This window comes from Protopterus annectens, chromosome 2.part1, assembly GCF_019279795.1.
Source record: "Protopterus annectens isolate FY-2018-M chromosome 2.part1, PAN1.0, whole genome shotgun sequence".
In the NCBI taxonomy this organism is placed as follows: domain Eukaryota; kingdom Metazoa; phylum Chordata; order Ceratodontiformes; family Protopteridae; genus Protopterus; species Protopterus annectens.
In genome coordinates, this window is record NC_056729.1 from 625,429,321 (window position 1) to 625,452,528 (window position 23,208).

The following is a 23,208-nucleotide window of genomic DNA, read 5'->3' on the forward strand; positions in this document are numbered from 1 at the left end:
GGGCTCGTTGTTCCATCATGCTGTGTCATTACCAGAAGTGGATTTTCTACACTAAATCCTGCTCTTCACATGTACTCCATAACTTCAATTTCTATTTCTTTAAATTCTTCATTATTAATCCACTTTTCCACTTTCCCTTTTGTTTTCTTATTTTTGTATTGTGAAATTTTCCATATCTGGATGCCTTTGCCTGTATTTCTCTTCAAATATCTTTGGTGCTGCTTTTTTTCTGTATTGATTATTTTTGCTTTCTCCTTTCCATAAATATTCCACCATATCAAATCTATTTTTCTTTCCCACCTCCCTAGTTCTTCAGATGTCTCCTGCTCCACCTGTGTCTCCTTACTTTGGGGACTCATTATGCCATCATGGTGTGACATAACCTTTGTCAGACTTTCTACACTAAATCATTCGCTTAACAGGTATTCCACAACTTCATCTTCTATTTGTCTAACGTCTACTTTCCTGATCTTTTGTTCAACTGTCCCCCTTTGTGATCTTATTTTTTTGGATTGTGAAATTTTCCTTATGCGGGTGCCTTTGCCTCTATTTCTCTCCAAAAATATCTTTGGAGCTGCTTTTTTGTATTATAGTTTGGTTTTATCTTTTATATAAATATAACACCCTTTCAGATCTCTCTTTCATAGGTTCATAGTGTGTACATGCAAGGATCTTGGAGTGATACCAGACTACAAAATCTCCAGTTCAGTGCATGACAACTTATAGGTTCATAGGTTCACAGGTGTTTACTAGGCTAATGACCACAAGGGCCTTTTAAGCCTAGCCATGCATCCCAAATCTCTGACAAGTTCTGATTTCCTTGATAAGTGTAAGCATGGGCCTGGGAGATGAACCATTTACAGGTTACCTGCATCCATTATAGAAATAGGTACCAAACCAAGGATGAATTTCCAGTTTCCGATCCAATTGACCAAGTTGCACCTAAATTGGGTTAGGGAGGAGCTCTGCTCCACATGGATGGGCAGCCTGTTCCACAGAAGTGGCAGTCTCTGGGATATATAGCTATCTCTCCAGCAGGTCTTTTTTATATCACAGGCAACGTTTACGTCTTTAGATCGGGTAATTCTGGTGCTGTTTGTTTTGTGGATATGCAGGAGGTCGATCAGAGTGGGGTCTGACAATACTCTATATGCCAGGCGTCTCCCCTCAAAAGCCTGTAGGAGACAGAATACAGGGATAGGGCCTTGAGGTGGTCTGCATAGGACATTTTACTTATGCCCTGTATTCTTTTAGAGAGGAACATCTGTGGACATTCCAATTGTTGGATATGCCTGGTTAGGTACATACAAAGGGGGCATTGTACTCAATGATAGGTCTGATGAATGCTGAATGCAGTGGGACAATGACTTCCTTGAATGTAGATGCTCTTCTTTTGTTATAAGTTGTGCAACATAGAATGATTTCCTCACCACTGTAGACACATGATCGTCAAAGGCTAGATTACTATTTATGTTTGTTCCTAAGTCCCTGAATACTGGGTCAACTTTAAAGGGTATGTTATCAATATGATAGTTACCAGGGATGGATGGCTTCCCAAAGGATACTATTATATATTTCTTGGAATTTAGTTTTAGTTTTAGTCCATGGCTCTGACATTAGTTCTTGTCTGTGTCAGCCCCTCCTGGAGAACATTTGTATCAGTATGATTTTCAATGACATCTCCTAATTTGCAATCATATTTCTTTCCTATGTCCATATTTCTTTATTATACCTTTCAAAATGTCTAGGTTTTGCTCTTTAAATTTTCACACTTCCTCAGCTGCTTCCTTTTCCAAATGGCCCAAAGTTTCTTGGTGCATATAATGTTTATCATGGGTTTGTTGTACTTATGAATGCAAATTTGCATTTGAAGCTTATGACAGTTTTTCTTATGCAAGTAGTTTTCTTTCCTCTAATTTCTCTCTTAATTATTTTGAAAATATTCTATCTGGAAATTCTGGGCTTCTTGCATAATACTAACTTTACATAATTTCTTTCTTATCCTCAGTAGTCCACTGTACATCCACGGTGGTGCAGCAGTAACATTGTTGCCTCACAGCAAGAGGTTCTCCCGTTCAATTCTCGGCTGGAGTGCGGGGAGTGCCTTCTGTGTGGAGTCTGCATGTCCTCCCCATGGTTGGGTGGGCATTCGAAAGACGTGTAAATGGGCATGCCTTCGTTGAAGGTTGAACATTGAGCTGGCACCTCGGCATTCATCAAAATCTACTACCAATCATTAGCGGACCAGAGTTCCACTGTGGCGACCCGTAACCGGGAAAAGCCGAAAGGCAAAAACAACATCCTCAGTAGTCCACTGTATCATCTTTAAGGCTCTTTTTTGGCCTATAAGTTTTTTGTATTTTTTGTGAACTACCACTTCCTTCCCCTGAGCATGGTATAACCCAGTTGTAGGAATGTTTCTGTGTCTTGAGGATTCTACACTGTAATGTTTTCCAGTCCTGGCACCAGTGCACATACCAGGATTGGGAACTTTATTATTCTGGGACTTGTGCACCAAGTTGTCTTTTTTATTTTTCAACCTAATTCTGTCGATGATACATGTTATATAAAATACAATCTACATATCAGTGTCATCTTGGTGAGATTTTTTAAAAATGAAGTCCACCTCTTGAAGTTGTATTTCTTTGTTTCTCCCTTATTAATTTCTCCATGTCTTTTGGGTTCCTAATACCATTATGGAAATGGACCACATTCCTAAGTCAAAATATGATTAAAGTTTATGAAATTAGTATTGTTTCAGTCTTTGATGTTAACCAAAAGTGCTCTTTACAGCTGCCACAATATGGCCATAATTACTCCTTATGCAATTTATAAGGAGTTACATGTAGTGGTAATGTATCTAAATATGACTGTAATTTTCTTTTATGAGGCCTGTTACTTCTACTGCTATTGGAAATGTCTGGGTATCCTTCTTCCACATTGCCCTCATTTCAGTCTGTAAATCCTGGCATTTTATGACTTTGTTTCTCTCTCTGTACATAAGACACTGTAATCACTAGTAATGTCAGTGATCAATGCTACTTTGATCTTCTTCTCATGGACTACTATATCAGGTTTTCTTGCATCTATCTTTTGAACTGTTGGTAATGGATGACCCCATGTGATATAAACCATCATTTTCTATAATGCTTTGTGGCTCAAGTTTCCAATGCCTGTCAGCTACTTCAGTGTTATAATGTTTGCACAATCCCCAGTGGAACAGTCTTGACACATTATTATGCCTTTCAGTACACAGGCCCTCTGCCATTAGTGAATCACACCCAGCAACAAGATGTGCGACTGTTTCCAATACTATTTTACAAAACTGTTTGGCAATCACAATGTGAGAATAAACTACTAGAGCAGGAAATTATAGGGGAAGGTGGCGCAAATGCTGGAGAAGCTCTAGTGCTTTTGGCAGGTCAGATCCACTTCAAGGTGAATAATCCAACTGTTGAGACAGATGAAGAGGGAAAACAAGAATCTAGCATTATTGTAAGTACACAAGTTTCATTCAAAACTGGGGAATGTTTCTCCCTTGGCTCCCACTGAAAATGGACTTTGCTCAGTAGAACTATACTGGTCAATACATTTAATATATATATATATATATATATATATATATATATATATACATACATAGGGTCTATATCATATGAGCGAATAGGAAAAACCACGAATGCTCATAATCTCGAAAGTACCAGACCTCAAAGTGCTTTTTCTAAGATTGCGGTACAGTGAAGAATGGAATATTTGCCCTTTCCTCACTGCAGTGTGATCTCGGAGTTGGAATATATATTTAGCGGTGGGTGTGGGGGGCTAATAGCAAGTTCGAGATCTGGTACTTTCAAGATTGTAAGCGTTTGCATTTTTCCTCTTGGCTTATATATATATATATATATATATATATATATATATATATATATATATATATATGGACCTACTTTAAAACACAGACACGCAAAACATCAACGATGAGAACACCGAGACCGGAAGATTGACAACTGAGATGACAGACAGTTTAAAAGCACGAAACTTCACATGCCAGACAAACCACAATCCCGACAGTCAACAAAACAAAACAAATACCTTTTCCGAAAAACACACACACAACACAAGCACAACAAAAACCTTACAAACTTACACTAAACCTTACATACACAACTATTTATGCACTAACCTTAACCCAAACCCTAAGGTCCGTCACTATCGCACACTCACCTAACCCGCTCCCTAACCCTAACCCTAACTCACTTAACCCACCCCTAACCCTAAAGTCTGTCATTATCGCACACTTACCTTACCCACATCCTAACCCTAACTCACTTTTAACGTTTGTTTGGAAATTTTGGACTTTGTTTTTTCCCCAAAAACATAACACTTAAAATAAAAAATCATATCAAAAGGGCCCTTTGCTTCTCCGGCATTTTATATGAATCTACTGGTTTTTGGGAAAATGGGGAAGGAAAAATTCCTTTTAAAATAAAATGCTTTGTGTCTTTTCACCCCCAAAAAGTTTTCAAAATTTTTTTTTTTAAACAAAAGTTGGAACAGTCGGGGGGGAAATTTATTTGTTTGAAAATTTATTATGAAAAAGAAAAAGTTGTTAATTATTTTCAAATGTTTCCCCCTTTGTGGGTTTTGGGGTTGGTGTTTTGTTTTGGGGTGATCATTGGTTTTTGAAAACCCCAACGTTAAAAGATGAAAAAAAAAAAGGGGAAAACATTTTTAAAAGGGAAATTTTTCAAAATTTTTGTTTCTTTGGGTTTTTGGGAAAAAAGGGAAATTTTTTTTGAATTTTTCTGGTCATAATTTAATAAATTTTAAAATATTTTAAAATATTTTTTTTTGGAAATAAACATTGGGGGAAAATGAAAAAAATGTTTGTACAATTTTAAAAATTTTTAAAATTGTAAGGAAAATTTTTATTTTTTTACGCATGTTTTTAAATTTTTCCCGGGGGTGCATTTATTCTGCCTTTAAAGATTGTGCGGCTTTCCCTTTGGGATATTATTTTTTAATTTTTTTTTAAAATATTAGGGAAAAAAAACCCCAAACCCCGGGTTAAAATTGGCCTCCAGAATGGGGTTTTTCAAGGCAAAAAAATGCCAGTAAAAAAAAAACCAAATTTTTTCAAAAAAAAAAAAACAAGACAAAAAAATAATTTTTAACAAACCCCAAAAGGGGTGTTTTCTTTTCCCAAATGGTTTATCCAATATAACTGTATACCTATTTCAAAACAATAAATTTTGGCATTTTTAAAAACAAACCTAAAATTTAATTTTTTTAAAAAGTTTTTTAAATTTTAATTAAATTAAATGTTTTTTCCCTATGGGTTTTAAAAATTTGGTCATTAGTGTTGATTTGGTTAAATGGCTTTGGGTTTTTGCATTTCAAAAATATTTAAAATTTTATTTAAAATTTTAATGATAAAAATTTTCAAATTTTTTAAAATCAGCGGGTTATTTTAGGGGGACCAAAGAAAATTTTTTTCTTTAAACTTTTTAAAGGGGTGGTCGTTCAAGAAATTAATGGCAACAAACTATAAATTTAAATTCAAAATATAATGTCCCATAAAAAAATTTTTCCCAAGGGACCTTTGGCCAAAAAGTAAATGTTAAACTATTCCCAAAGAAGTTTCATGTAAAAAGGGAAAATTAAAATTTGCGGGGAAAGCCAAAAATTTTAAAATAGTTGGGTTTTTAGGGGGTTTAAATAAAATATTAGAAATTGGGTGTTGTAAAAAGTTCAAACTTTTTTCCCACTTTGGTAGGAAAAGGACTTTCCCTTTTGGGAAAAGAACTTTTGGGTGGGAAAAAAAAAGGGGGGAAATTACACATTGGTTTTATTTTGCTTCCATGACCCTTTTGGGGTTGGGGGCCCCCCTGTGTGTTTGGTTGGGGGGTTGTTTGGGTGGGTTTCTTTTAAAAATTTGGGTTTACGGGCAAATGGAAAGTTCAAAATTTTTTGAAATTTCAAAACCCCCCAAGAACCAGTTGAAAATTTTTGTTTAGGAAAAATTTATCAACTTTGGGTTTTTCCCATCGGGTTTGTGCTAAAGTTTGTCCCTGCCAATTAAATTTTTGATTGGCCTTAAAACATTTCAAAAACCCTTTTAAAATTTATTGGTTTTTTTGTTTTTAATTGCCAAATATACCAAACCTAATAAAAAAAATTTTTGTTTATATTTTTCAAATGCAAAGGCACCAAAAATTTTATGCTTGTTTTTCCCCACTAGCAAGGAAAATTTTTTTAAAGTTTTAAAATTCAGTTACCAAAACCTTTTGGGCATTGGTTTTTCCAAAAGAATGAGGTTCCTTTTTTAAAAAAAGGGGCCCTTCTTTAATACATATTGTGGTTAAATTTTCCCGGGTCCCCTTTTCCGAAAGCTTTTATGTTTTGGAACGGGCCCCTTTTAAAGGGGTCCCATGAATAGTGTGGGGGGAACCTATGTAAAAAAAACCTTTTCTGCACCCAAAATCTTTGCCCCTCCCCTGAAAATTTTCAGGCGATAAAAGGGGAATTTTAAAAAAGGCCTAGATGGCGGTCGGGCAGGGTATCCAATTATGTTAAAACATGATACTAACAAATACCTTTTTTCAGTAAAAGGGGAGGTTTGGGTTAAAATTGGGGTTTCCCAAAAAACATTTTTAAACCTATCCAAATTCCCCCAAATTTTCAATTTAAAATAAATTTTCCCCTTTTCTGGGGTTCCCATAAATTTATTTTTTTCCCCAAATTACTAGGTTTTTGTTTGTAAACCCAAAAAGGACTTTGAAGGTTTCCAGCTTATTCCTCAGGTCTCAATATCCATACTCCCCTTTTTCCAAACATTTTAAAAGGGCCCTTTTTAAATGTGTCCCTACCCCCCTTTCCTTTTTATTTTTTTACCCTTTTGAGTTTTATTGAGAAAAATTGGTTTTAAAATTTTTTTTTTTCCCAAACCTTTAAAGTTGAACCCCATAAAGCTGTTAAAGGGAACCCTGGGTGCTTTCCCAACCCGGAAATTTTTTTTATAAAAAATTTATGGGACAATTTATCGCCAACACACAAGTCCCCGGAACCCAAAAAGGCCTGCTTTTTTTAACAAAAGACTTGAGTTGGGGCCAAATTTTTTTAAAGTTTTTAAAAACCCAATTTAAAAAGTCGTCTGTAAATATTTTTGCAAATTTTAATGCAGTAAAATTTGACCATTAAAAAAAACATTACGTGGGGTAAAAAAATTCCTCTGAAATTTTAGGAAAAGGAACCATTTCGTAAATTTCCTTCTTTTATAACATCCCCACACAATAAAACCCGGGGAAAAATAAAATTTTAGAATGCCCTTTTCCGGGAAATCCCTCCAGACTACGAAAAGACATGAAATTCCCTTGATGTTTCCACAAATGAAGGGCCCCCAAAAAAAACCGCCCCAAATTTCTGACCCGGGGCGGAATTTGTAAAAAGAAAAAAATTTAAAAGGTACTGTTAGGCATTTTTTGAAAAATCCCCCTTTATTTTTTTAAACCCTGGGGGGGCCTGCAAAAAATTTGTTAAAGGGGTTTTAAAAAAAAAATATGTTTTTTCCCAAAACCCTTAAAAATTTAAATTTTGTTTTTCCCCAAAATTTTCCCTTTTCCTTTGGGGGGTTGTTTTTTTTTTTTTTACTCTTTATAAACCTCATTTTTTTAAATTATTTTTTTGGTTTCCCAATAACCCAAAAGTACTTGCTTTTTGTGGTTTTTTAAATTTATTTTTTCCATAATTTTAATTGTTTAAAAAAAAGGTTTAAGTTTTCCCCTTTTTAAAATACTTTTAAAAAACTTTTTATATTCTTTCCAAATTTGAAACGGGATCAAATACCAGCCCCCTTTTTTTTAACCAAAGGGCCCTTAAAACAATAACCAGGGCCAAATTTAGGTAACCCCAAATTTCATTAAATGAAAAAGGGTCCCACTAAAATTGTAAATTATCCAAACAATCCAAAGCAGTGTTTTTGAATGTTGTATTAGACTTTATAGGGGAATTTCAAAATTTGGGAATAAAAATTACTTTTTTTTCTTGGGGAAGCCAGTAATGGGACAACAAAGCCCTGAAATGGTTTTGGGGAAAAACCCTTAAACTGCAAAATAGAAAAGAATCAATTTTTAAAAGGATTTGAGCCTTAAAACCATTTTATAAAAACCCCCGCAGGGGGAAAAGCCCCAGGTGAAAAATTTTTAAAATTAATTTTTAAACAAAATGCTCGAATCCCGTATTTCAAACAAAATACCCAAAAAAACACAATATTGCAACATCAACCTGGGTGCAAACCCCCCCCCACAAAAAAAATATCCCCCAGGTTTTCCCCTACATTCAATGCAGGTAAAGCCTCTCGCAAAAAAAACACACAGCAAATATGTGATGGTTCCTGGGGAGGCCAAAATGGACTCCCAAAAAAATAACCAAATACACTATTTAAATTGCCTTTCCACAGGATATGTACCCGACAGTGTACAACAACAGTGGTCCCACAAAAAAGGGGCCGAATGGGCTAAAATACCACCCCAATCCTAAAGCTTTTTCTGCAAGCTATGGAAAATCAGTATGACCCAAAAGGGCATGGGACCTCGAAGGCCCCCAGTGTGGCTTTTTAAAAGGGTCCTGTAAAAATGTTTTACCCTTTAAGCAGTCATTTAAGGCATTGTGGGGGAAGGGCCACACGTGCGGAAATGTTTGACAAAAATTTTTTGTATTTGTTACCATTAAAAAACCCCATGCATAATTAAAACCCGACCAAGGGCAAATGAAGGTCAAATGCCACCATTCGCTGGGCCCCCAATTGGAAACGGGGGACAACTGCTGGCCCAGGTTCCCCAGGGGCCCTTTTAGGGGGACCTGTTTGCCCCATTTGGTAAAATTGTAATGGCCCCCCAATCCCCTTTTGGGGTTTTTGGCCCCCTTTTGGTGGAACTATGTACACACAACATATCACATGGACATACCTATGGATACTGACCTATGACACATTTGGAGGGTTCACAGTATGCACACTATTAACCTGCTACTTTGCATTACCTCTGTTTGTCACAGCTGGTTGCGTTACCACAGCTTCTGCTTGCTGCTGCTACTGTCAGTGCTGACAGCTTTGGGTGACAGAGTCACAGTGTCTGATTTTTTATTTATTTATTTTTTTTGCTCTCTCTCTCTCTCTCTCTCTCACTTCTCGCTCTCCCTCTGCTTACAGACCATGCAATGCATGTATTGCATGTGAGTGTTAGCACTGGATGCTTTTGTAGGTATCTGCATAGGTCCATGTGATGGCCTCTGCACCAATTGTAAGCCAGCATTTGCTAATTGCATACAGCCAATTGTGTACTGATTGCAGTTCTCACTGTGATTTCAGGTCAGTGCTATAAAAGGGTATGTGGGATAGGTGTTGCCCTTTCAGATTGTGAGGGCGGGGACCATGCTGGTATGCTGTGGACAGTGTTCTGTGAGTGTAAAGGTTAGTATCTCTCTCATGCTTCAGGCTGTGTTGTATATTCACAATTCTCCATTCCTCTCTCATGTTCCCTGTAGCAAGTGTGTATGCACATTGACTCCTACAACTATATATAGATATATATTTATATATATATATGTGTACATATGCATACATATATCTATGTACTTTAACTGACCTTATTATCTACAAGCTGCCAACTAGCATGGCTGTTTCTGTTCACACACTACTATTATGGAAATCTAGTAGTTTTGACAGTAATTTTAAATGACATGCTTTGTGTACTACACATCCTATATTCCCTTTACATTCATCCCTACTATTACATGTTATATTTATTTTAGCACAATGTTTTGGTATAAGAGTCATGGCTTAGTGGTAGGTCGTACAGGCTAGTGTTTCCAAGGTCCTGGGTTCGGGACTGACAGTGGGATTTTATTTTTCTTTTAAACTAAGTACAGGACCTGTCAATCAAAGTGACTAAGGCACTTTTAAGCAGTTGTAACCAGGTTAGTGCTGGTTTGTGCGGAGCTCACGCATGCGCACTGGCAGTTAGCTCTGCTCACACATGCCCACACCCACTTACAACCACTTAACGGTGCTTACTCTGGCGCACACCCGCGCTATTTTCTTTGAAAGAAAAGAAAATGGGGCGACAGGAAAGTGGTGAAAAAGGGGTCACAAAGAGGGTAAGACAGTAGGGAAACAAGCTTGGAATGTGCAGGAGGGATGTAGGTAAGGCCAATAGCTGCCCATTTCTTCATCAGCAGCAGCTGTGCATATGTATGTAATTTGGTGTGACATTTGAAACCTTCCACCCCTGAGAGAGGTGTCAGGACAACAATAATACTTGTTGTACAGCCACTTGTAATTGATAGGTTCCATGTCCAGCAGACATGTGTGCGGAATGGGCAGCTATGTATGGGGTGTAATTTTTTTGTGGGTACAGAGTGCCCTTTTTTTTCAGGTGAGAGTGGTATGTCAGGTGAAGGAAGTCGGTACAGCTGGGGAGGTAGGTTGGGTAGGTAAACAGACAAGACAAACAAGACACATACAGGGGCGGTGTATGACACGTGTGGGGGGGTTACACAATTGACGGGGACGGAGGTTTGGATATCCAGAGCCCATGAGCCCACAGATGGCAACAGTGGAACTGATATCCACACCCATAGGCAGTTGCCACTGTTCCTTCACTGCCCAGGACGGGGCTGTGCTGGGGGCAGTGTAGGCAGGGCAACAGGCATGCCCGTTAGTTGCGCCACCCGTGCCTTGAGCTGGCATAGGGGCTCAAGAACAGAGTACCGAATCTCCCTACGCACCACAGTCCGGACGCTACAGAGGGTGAGTGGTGGTTCTCCTCTGGCCACACTTGCAGAGGGGGGGGGGCGAGCCCCATCCCCTGCAGCGCTTCCACCTGCAGGTGGCACAGGGCCACCGGAGGAGGGTCTGGACTTGGCACTAGTGCCAGGTGCACTCGCCAGCTGAGGTGGGAGAGGTGGGTCCGCTGGAACCCGCCTTCCCTGTCATCCTATGTTTTGCATTATGTCATGACAGTTTGGGTTAGTGACATATAATACCATTCACAATTAGTTGTAACAGCATGCATTAGTATTCCCATTAACCAAACACCCAGATATTCACACCATTGAATAGCGTGCATAACACATGCATAATTTGAACAGAAATACACAGTCCAACAACATGCAGGGTTAATTGATGGCAACAGGCCATCAGGTGCGGATGTATGAACAGGACAAATGCATCAACAGACATGCAGATATATATGACCCAACAGGACAAACGTCCAGGGGTGTTAATTGTGATTGCACATACCATTTTCACGTGGAATGGGTTATATGTGGTTATAGGGTTGGGTAAAGAAAGTAATATTAACACCTTCGAATAACAATACATATGCTGTACATTTCTAATAGCTACAGTTATATACACACTACTGTTCTAACTACAGTTTCATATATGATAACTGTTTCAACTTGGTGATAGGACTGTTACTGTGACATCAATATACATTTTAGTGTTCTTCATACACATTCATATCTAGCTTTGTTCAGCTACATTATCTTGCTACATTTGCTTTATATAGCTGTAGATAAGTGTGGATGTTTGGTATATCAGACAATCATCCTATCTGCATATTTCAGACTGAGAGCAACATATCCAGATTTTGGGATACACATTCCACATGCAGCAACACTTTGAACAGATTTCGCTGTTTGGTTTTGAATCTCACATGCATTTCATTCTGTCTTGACTGCAGTATACTTTATTTAGGGGTTATTACTACTGTATTGCTGGATTCATGACACTTTCTCACACTCTCTCACTTGCTTTCATTTTACTATTCAGGATGGTACTTACTTCTAAGCTTTATTGACATGTTTTACCTGTAGTTATTACAATCCTTTCCAGCAGTCTCACTTCTGTCATGTTTCAGTATTTCCACAGGGATATATTTCACACATGTGATTTCATCATCTTCTGCAGCTATACTTCTCAGCCTGCTGCAGGTTGTGTAACATTTTCTTACAGGTAGGGCATTTTTATTTCAGAATATATGTCAGACAGTTTCATTTTTCGGTTTAACTTACAGGCTGATATACACTTTTGTAATCAAGCATGACTTGCAGACACTTTCACACTGTTACTTGCAGATTTTATTCCTTACTGACTACACTGCACTCTTTTGCTGACTGTCATACTTTTATATTTCTTTACGGTTACTGGTAGTGGATTACTGACCTGCCTGGTGGTGCAACCGCACCAGCCTATCGCCATAGGCTCTGCAGTTCACAGAACGGACACCTACAGCTGTAATATAAATGAAGTAATATTGGAATACACATCTCCATAATATCAGCTAGTTTAATTTCTTACATACATAATTAAATCTAAACCAGGACCACAACTCTCAGCTGAAGGTGTCTCTCACCAAGATGAAGAGAAAAATATTTAAAACAAAAGTAGGAGACACCAACACGATTCTAGTTCTTCAATATTACCAAACTCCAAGTACGAGACACCATAAAGTCTAAAAAACACTTTAATAAATGATAGATAAGCGCTTTCGCGTAGTGCAAAGCTACGCTTCATCAGATAAGTTCACAAAGAATAGTACAGGTTTAAATACAATCCTTTTGGCGGGATCATTAACCAATAAATGAATAATTGAATTAGTAATATATACCTTAGTCATTTTGTTTATCAATTAAAAATTGCTACTAAAATTAACAGCCTGATGGCTTAAAGTACAAAAGCAGTAAATTAAAACACATTTATATATAGAAATGGCAATATAGAACTTCTATTTATACAGCATAGCCGCATGTCTCATATACAAGAAAATGTAAAATATATGCTCCATTTCCGTAGCATATTAATGGTGTGCACAATGGTGCATGCTTCGATAACATAGCTTATAAATCAGTAAAAATGTAAAAGGTAGATATAATTCACAGATATCAAAACAAACATATCGGTGACTGTATCAAACAATCGCATGCATAAGTCATATCTCAAACAATCCCCTGTTGGAGCAATTTATATGGAAGTTTCAAATTCAAGCTCAAGGCCGGAAAATTAAAGCGTCTTTGCCAAAACATACAATTCAATATAAATGCGCTACTGTCAGCCTAATCCTTAGTCAAAAAAGACCATATAGCATTTATGAAAAAATAACCAGGGTGCAGCACACTCACCTTAGTAAACACAAAATATACTCCGTAGGCATGGGACTATATAACCCTTAAATAATCTAATATATAAAAAACGGCAGATACAAATATTTCCGTTAATAAAAAGTGCATGAGGCTCCATCCGTATGGAGCAATAGAACCAAAAGATATTCAAACACGTAGAGAAACAACTGATGGACTCGTTCTAAAAACAAACCCATTAGAAAACAACCATACCTGGTAGCAGATCCTGAAAGCCTCAGTATAGTCAATTAAGCCAACAAACTTGTTGCATAAACCCAACTGGCGGTTAGACAAAGTGGGCGATCTTAAAGTAGGTTAATCCCAACCAACACCAAGATATGATCCAAAACAAGAGCAATGTCACTAGTAAACACATTGTTTGGCGGACATGTTGCTGCCTTCAGGTCACATGATGACTGTATGGAAACAAAAACAAGTAAAACTGAGTATCGAAAGACAGAAATACTCCTTATTAACTAACAATACAACTATAAACTACATCAAACCCCATATTTGTAAACCACAGGTGAAGACAGATTAGAACTATCAAATACAACCACGGAAGAAGAAAATGTAAGAGACTCACTGTATAGATGTTAAAAGATTCTATTACATGTTAAAGACCAAAAATATACATGCATAATAAATTCATATAAATGATGTAGATCTTCACTTATGTGAAATATGCAAAGTGTACAGTAATGTATACATAGCTGATAATACATATGAACAAAACATATGCTTAAAAGTCATTGTCATAATAGCTGTACTCATTTACAAAACATATAACAGAATTATAAACACAAGCAATAGATCGGATTTATATTAAACCATCAATGTAAATAAGACAAAGATGTCAAAAACTGAAAAGATGATGAATAATACCTATACCTCCATATATTAGGTATCACTTTCTATCTAGCAATATTGGCTTAATGGAGATAGAACTATTCAACCCAGGGGGTAAATGAGCTGCCAGCTTAAGAATCCAACAGAGCTCAGCTCTAGCTAATGCATTCTCATTATTTCCCCCTCTCATGCTTATTGCCAAAACTTGCAGCACCCTAAAGGTAAAGGAATGTGTGTCATATTCTTTGACATGCCTGGCCAGGGCATTAGTATCATCTTGCCTACGGATACTGTAGAGATGGTCATAAATACGATCTCTCAATTTCCTCTTGGTCAGCCCTACATAAAAAGCTGTACATTCAGAACACGTGGCCAGATATACAACATTTCTGGTATTGCAACTGGCATAAAAGTTAGGTTGAAAAGTGATGCCCATAATAGGGTGTTGGTAAGTTTGTATTTTAGTAATGTTGTTACACCTATTACATTGATGGCACGGATACGTGCCTTTAATCTAACATCCCCAAGAACCAATTTATTAGGACACTTAACATTTGTCACATGTTGATCATTGCATAGCAGAAATTTAAGGTTATCACTGTTCTTGTAGCAAAACCTGGGTCTGACACCTACAATATCTCTGACCTGTTTATGTATGACTAACACATTCCAATTCTTCCTTACTATTTGTCTTATTCTTTCAATATCACTCGTGTATTTGACAGTATAGTTCACCATAGACCCATAATTCCTAGGTTCAAAGGATTTCTTATATTTGTACCCCTCCAAAACAACCGGGCCATGTGAACCAGTCGGTTCTACATCCCCCAACACCTCACATCTTATCTTCCTGACCATTGCTGGATCATAGCCCCTGTCCCTAAATAAAAGCTCCATCATATCTACCTCTTTTAGTAGGTCTTGTTCATTATGGCAAAGTCTAGATATTCTGGTGAACTGACCTCTAACTATTCCATGGAACGTATATCTGGGATGCATACTGTCAAAAGCTAGAATTGCGTTCTTCCACACCGATTTCCTATACAGGGTTGGTAAGATGTTCCCTTCATTAGTCAACCTTAATGTAACATCTAAAAAATGGACCTGTTCAGGGGAATATTCTTTAGTAAACCTGAGAAAATCAGTAGTTGTTTCCAAGTATCCCAAGAACCTGTCATAGTCTTCAATGGTGCCTTCCCATACAATAAGTATGTCATCCACAAACCATTTATAGAACTTTATGGATTTAGATGACTCATGCTGGAACAAAAATAATTGTTCCCACCAAAAGACAACCAAATTGGCGTAGGTATTAGCACAGGGGGTGCCCATGGCCACCCCCCATGTTTGTAAAAAGTACCTATCACCAAACATAAAGACATTGTTATTCAAGATGATATCAAGTAGTTGACAGACAAGTATAACCCTATCATTAGAGAAGGTTGTTATTTTATGTAAGAGTTCTCTAACGTATTGTATCCCAACATCATTAGGAATTGAAGTAAACAATTTCTCCACATCCATAGTTATAAGGAAATATTGTTTGTTACCCACATCTAGATGTAAACTTTTTATACTCTCTAACAGTTGGTATGTATCTTTCAGGATAGTGGGACAACTATCAACAACAGGTCGTAAAATACTCTCCAAAAAGGCTGAAACTTGGGAGGTTATCCAACCCTCACCTGACACTATCGGTCTCATTGGTATAGGCCAGGTTTTTTTGTGTACTTTGGGTAACCCCTTCAATACTGGTATGACAGGATGGGTTCTGGAAAAGTATTCGTGTAATTCTATACTGATCTGTCTACAAAGTAGAAGATCATAGAGGGTGTCCTTAACAGTTTGTATGATATTGGACACTTCACTACTAGATATACTCTTATAGGTCAATTCATCAGATAACATAGCGGTCATACATTTCACATACTCTGCAGTATCAAGAACAACAACTCCCCCCCCCCTTTGTCTGCAGGTTTCACTACTAACATACTATTTGTCTTTAAATCAACAAGTGCTTGATTTTCATGACTGGTAAGGTTATAGAATCTCCCTTTCTTTCGGTGAACTCTTGAATAAAGTTCATACATATCCTTCTCACACAGGTCCAGGAAACATTCCACCATAGGAGGCATCGGTGGAACAAAGGTGCTCTTATTCCTGAATGGTGTAGGAGATCCAGTCACTATGGTAGAATTACCATTGTCACAAAAATATAATTTTAAACATAGGCGTCGACAAAAAAGCCTTAGATCAATAAGGGACTCTATCAAAGAAGATGTGGCCGCTGGGATGAAATTCAGCCCTTTATCAAGGAGACTGAGCGTGTGAGCACCCAAGCAAACACTAGAATGATTGAATACCAAAGAAGTCAGTACCTCATCTTTCTGTTCGATGTATTCCTTTCTTCTGAGTACTTGCGCTTTCTCGGCCCTCTGCTGTTGGAGCGCCCCCTTTTTTGCTGCGTATACTTCTTTTGATACGGTAAAAAAGGGGGGCAGCAGTTACTGAAGCAGCATTAGTCTTGGGTATGGCTCCTGGATTACGATGCCCAAACAACGCTTCCTGGTTCGGAGGAGGTGTATCAGTATGGGGCAATTCAATAGGATCCAGGCTGTTAATCCTGGTCGATGATACATCAGCCTGGTTAGAAGGATGGATATTAATGGATGACGATGTAGAGCTAGGTATCACATTCATCACTTCGCTGATGCCGACATCAGCTGATTGATTGCGAGGTGGTGCCTGTACTGTCTGTCGATTCACCTGGGATCTCGGCCATACAAACACATGGCCATTCTGAAAATCTTGAAAGTCCCTTCTCAGTTTGCGTTGCTTAGTTTTTCCTAGTCTGTCACTGAATGATTTTACTTGTGAAAAGACAGAGCATAGTTTCTCTTGACAATAATCAGAGTTAAAGCGTTCAGTTAATCTCTGATACAATGAGCCAGTTTTACTACGAAGATCCGTCTCTAACGGTAAAAAGTATCTCAACAACAATTTCACATAGTCAAAGCCCAAATTTATATTAAGGTAAATTATATTAAGGTAAGGTGTTTTAAATATTTTTCTCTTCATCTTGGTGAGAGACACCTTCAGCTGAGAGTTGTGGTCCTGGTTTAGATTTTATTTCTTGGTGTTTCTTGTCCACAACTCTACGCGCACGATGGATACCAATGTTCCTACTGCTGCTTCCATTCCAGAGCCGAGGGATACTTCCCGCCTATGGACGGGGTTATTTGTACCAGAGCCTAACCCTTTATTGTCTTTGGATCTAAAGGAAGCATTGGGCCATGCCCAATCTCCAGAAACTGGTGAGGATTTAAATGAATTTCATGAGCAATTGAAATTATTGGAAGATAACTTGTACCAGATACACAGGTATCTATGGCAGAGACTACATTTGGAAGCCTGTTTGTTTCATAAGGTGGTCCCCAGAGGCATGTGGGTTTTCTGCATGCCTACGTATGGGGACTCACATCCATCTTTACTTAAACAATGGCAGGACCTTAACATAAATTTGGGCTTTGATTATGTGAAATTATTATTGAGATACTTTTTACCGTTAGAAACGGATCTTCGTAGTAAAACTGACTCACTGTATCAGAGATTAACTGAACGCTTTAACTCTGATTATTGTCAAGAGAAACTATGCTCTGTCTTTTCACAAGTAAAATCATTCAGTGACAGACTAGGAAAAACTAAGCAACGCAAACTGAGAAGGGACTTTCAAGATTTTCAGAATGGCCATGTGTTTGTATGGCTGAGATCCCAGGTGAATCGACAGACAGTACAGGCACCACCTCGCAATCAATCAGCCGATGTCGGCATCAGCGAAGTGATGAATGTGATACCTAGCTCTACATCGTCATCCATTAATATCCATCCTTCTAACCAGGCTGATGTATCATCGACCAGGATTAACAGCCTGGATCCTATTGAATTGCCCCATACTGATACACCTCCTCCGAACCAGGAAGCGTTGTTTGGGCATCGTAATCCAGGAGCCATACCCAAGACTAATGCTGCTTCAGTAACTGCTGCCCCCCTTTTATTACCGTATCAAAAGAAGTATACGCAGCAAAAAAGGGGGCGCTCCAACAGCAGAGGGCCGAGAAAGCGCAAGTACTCAGAAGAAAGGAATACATCGAACAGAAAGATGAGGTACTGACTTCTTTGGTATTCAATCATTCTAGTGTTTGCTTGGGTGCTCACACGCTCAGTCTCCTTGATAGAGGGCTGAATTTCATCCCAGCGGCCACATCTTCTTTGACAGAGTCCCTTATTGATCTAAGGCTTTTTTGTCGATGCCTATGTTTAAAATTATATTTTTGTGACAATGGTAATTCTACCATAGTGACTGGAAGTTTACATCTAGATGTGGGTAACAAACAATATTTCCTTATAACTATGGATGTGGAGAAATTGTTTACTTCAATTCCTAATGATGTTGGGATACAATACGTTAGAGAACTCTTACATAAAATAACAACCTTCTCTTATGATAGGGTTATACTTGTCTGTCAACTACTTGATATCATCTTGAATAACAATGTCTTTATGTTTGGTGATAGGTACTTTTTACAAACATGGGGGGTGGCCATGGGCACCCCCTGTGCTAATACCTATGCCAATTTGGTTGTCTTTTGGTGGGAACAATTATTTTTGTTCCAGCATGAGTCATCTAAATCCATAAAGTTCTATAAACGGTTTGTGGATGACATACTTATTGTATGGGAAGGCACCATTGAAGACTATGACAGGTTCTTGGGATACTTGGAATCAACAACTGATTTCCTCAGGTTTACTAAAGAATATTCCCCTGAACAGGTTCATTTCTTAGATGTTACACTAAGGTTGACTAATGAAGGGAACATCTTACCAACCCTATATAGGAAATCGGTGTGGAAGAATGCAATTCTAGCTTTTGATAGTATGCACCCCAGGTACACGTTCCAAGGAATTGTTAGAGGTCAGTTCACCAGAATATCCAGACTTTGCCATGATGAACAAGACTTACTAAGAGAGGCAGATATGATGGAGCTTTTATTTAGGGACAGGGGCTATGATCCAGCAATGGTCAGGAAGATAAGATGTGAGGTGTTGGGGGATGTAGAACCGACTGGTTCACATGGCCCGGTTGTTTTGGAGGGGTACAAATATAAGAAATCCTTTGAACCTAGGAATTATGGGTCTATGGTGAACTATACTGTCAAATACACGAGTGATATTGAAAGAATAAGACAAATAGTAAGGAAGAATTGGAATGTGTTAGTCATACATAAACAGGTCAGAGATATTGTAGGTGTCAGACCCAGGTTTTGCTACAAGAACAGTGATAACCTTAAATTTCTGCTATGCAATGATCAACATGTGACAAATGTTAAGTGTCCTAATAAATTGGTTCTTGGGGATGTTGTGATTAAAGGCACGTATCCGTGCCATCAATGTAATAGGTGTAACAACATTACTAAAATACAAACTTACCAACACCCTATTATGGGCATCACTTTTCAACCTAACTTTTATGCCAGTTGCAATACCAGAAATGTTGTATATCTGGCCACGTGTTCTGAATGTACAGCTTTTTATGTAGGGCTGACCAAGAGGAGATTGAGAGATCGTATTTATGACCATCTCTACAGTATCCGTAGGCAAGATGATACTAATGCCCTGGCCAGGCATGTCCAAGAATACGACACACATTCTTTTACCTTTAGGGTGTTGCAAGTTGTGGCAATGAGCATGAGAGGGGGAAATAATGAGAATGCCCTAGCTAGAGCTGAGCTCTGTTGGATTCTTAAGCTGGCAGCTCATTTACCCCCTGGGTTGAATAGTTCTATCTCCATTAAGCCAATATTGCTAGATAGAAAGTGATACCTAATATATGGAGGTATAGGTATTATTCATCATCTTTTCAGTTTTTGACATCTTTGTCTTATTTACATTGATGGTTTAATATAAATCCGATCTATTGCTTGTGTTTATAATTCTGTTATATGTTTTGTAAATGAGTACAGCTATTATGACAATGACTTTTAAGCATATGTTTTGTTCATATGTATTATCAGCTATGTATACATTACTGTACACTTTTGCATATTTCACATAAGTGAAGATCTACATCATTTATATGAATTTATTATGCATGTATATTTTTTGGTCTTTAACATGTAATAGAATCTTTTAACATCTATACAGTGAGTCTCTTACATTTTCTTCTTCCGTGGTTGTATTTGATAGTTCTAATCTGTCTTCACCTGTGGTTTACAAATATGGGGTTTGATGTGGTTTATAGTTGTATTGTTAGTTAATAAGGAGTATTTCTGTCTTTCGATACTCAGTTTTACTTGTTTTTTGTTTCCATACAGTCATCATGTGACCTGAAGGCAGCAACATGTCCGCCAAACAATGTGTTTACTAGTGACATTGCTCTTGTTTTGGATCATATCTTGGTGTTGGTTGGGATTAACCTACTTTAAGATCGTCCACTTTGTCTAACCGCTCAGTTGGGTTTATGCGGTAACAAGTTTGTTGGCTTAATTGGACTATACTGAGGCTTTCAGGATCTGCTACCAGGTATGGTTGTTTTCTAATGGGTTTGTTTTTAGAACGAGTCTATTAGTTGTTTTTCTACGTGTTTGAATACCCTTTGGTTCTACTGCTCCGTACGGCTGGAGCTTCATGCACTTTTTACTAACGGAAATATCTATATCTGCCGTCTTTCACATATTAGACTATCTAAGGGTTGCTATATAGTTCCACGTTTAGGGAATATATTTTGTGTTTACTAAGGTGAGTGTGCTGCGCCTTGGCTATTTTACTTTAAATGCTATATGGTCTTTTTTGAGTAAGGATTAGCCTGACATTAGCGCATTTATATTGAATTGTATGTTTTGGCAAAGACGTTTTAATTTTCCCGTCTTGAGCTTGAATTTGAAACTTCCATATAAATTGCTCCAACAGGGGATTGTTTGTGATATGACTTATGTGTGCGATTGTTTGATACCGTCTCCGATATGTCTCTTTTGATACCTGTGAATTGTATCTACATTTTACATTTTTACTGATTTATCGGCCATGTTATTGAAGTTTGCAGCCTTGCCTACATCACTAGTATGTTACGGAAATGGAGCATATATTTTATATTTTCTCGAGTATGAAACATGAGTTTATGCTCTATACAAAGAAGTTCTATATTGCCATTTCTATATATAAATGTGTTTTAATTTACTTCGTTTTGTACTTTAAGCCATCAGGCTGTTAATTTTAGTAGCAATTTTTAATTGATAAAAAAAATGACTAAGGTATATATTACTAATTCAATTATTCATTTATTGGTTAATGATCCCACCAAAAGGATTGTATTTAAACCTGTACTATTCTTTGTGAACTTATCTGATGAAGCGTAGCTTTGCACTACGCGAAAGCGCTTATCTATCATTTATTAAAGTGTTTTTTAGACTTTATGGTGTCTCGTACTTGGAGTTTGGTAATATTGAAGAACTAGAATCGTGTTGGTGTCTCCTACTTTTGTTTTAAATACATAATTAAATGTTACTTACTCAGTAGTGGGGCATTGGGTGTTTGCTGGGCCTCCTTGATCCAAAGGTTCAGTTGGTCCTGCTTGCGTCTCTTCAGGTCTGCATGTGGTGACGGACCTGCTCACCAGTCCTTGGAATCCCTGTGGCACTGGTGAGATCATGAGCAAACCGGTCCCACGCCTCGGCCCTGTATGCTCCCCAGAGGACCTGACCCTGCATGAGTTGGGCCTCATGATTATGGGCTAGGAGCCAGCCCATGTACCTGGACTCCTCAACACCCCACCTCTGTGCTCGGAAGCAACTACCCCCTCCTACTCCTGTCATTCTGCTGCAGGTCAGTTCTACAATCGTTTATGTTGTGTATTCCCGCCTATGGGGCTTATATAGTCCGTTTTTCCTTACATATCTGTGATTGGCCATTTTGGAATTGTATCAACTTCAGTAAACCTGCATTGTCATGCTGTAGTTTGTATTCATTCCTATATATTAGCTATTATTGCATTTCTAGGTACTGCTGTCATGGCTTAGTGGTTCTGTACCTTGACTATGGTGTATAGTATCCTGGGTTCGAACCTGGCCATTGCTTTTTATTTTTCATGACTGTCTAGACATGCTGAGGGGTGTGTCTGTGTAAAGGCAGTTTTGATACGGCTTGCTCAACGTTGCCCGTCGGTTAGCTTGTTTGCACGGTGCGCAGCTCCTGCGCAAACGGGGTATGCTGGTTTAAGCCTCATTTGGCTATCGGCATGCATATTACACTCAGCTCAGTTAGGGTCACATAGATTTAGCATGTTAGACCACTGCTCAGCTACGGGCACTCATTTTGCACCAGTTAAACCACTGCTCATCTACGGGCAGATGCATTCACTCTGTTAAACTGTAGCTCAGCTATGAGCACATCTGTCATTTTTTATTCTTTTGTTACCTCACATGTCTTCAGTATAAATGGGCTATTTCATTACATTTTACATAAATTGTGGTTTTATGTGTACATATTTGTCAGGGACTTATTTCCTGCTTATTTTGCAAAAAAAAAAAAAAATTGGTGTTGTGGGGGCTCGAACCATGACTGCCTGCTCTTCAGCCAACATCTCTACCGCTACACTACCGCTTCCTGGTTTATTTTGCATATTTAGTTCTTATATGCTTTCCCACTGACTGCTAACTGTAGCTGCACTATGGGCACGCCCACGCAAACGAGCGCACTCACGGTTAAACATTTTTACAATTTAAAAAAAAATATAAAACATGTTTATTTATATGTTTTCTGTTCATAGTCTGTGGGGGCATGTGTTGTGTTCTGTTTATTCACATTTCCGTGGACTCTGTCGTGGGTGTTTACTTTGGGTACTTTTCCTTTTCTGGGGGTGTGTCCACTTACAGGGCTCGGCCTACAGACACGCCCCCTACTGTCTTACACGGACCGTGTTGGCCTTCAGCATGCTCTCATTAATATGCGGAGCATGCTGACATCACTCCGTTTAACTGCAGCCTCCGTGTATGAGTTATAACTCTTACACGGAGGCTTCGTGAATCCTGCCCAAAGTCTTCATGATCTCAGACCTCACTTGTGAATTTGTTGACAGCAGATTATAGCAACACCAAACAGTTCCAAAGAAACAATTCCTAATGGTAA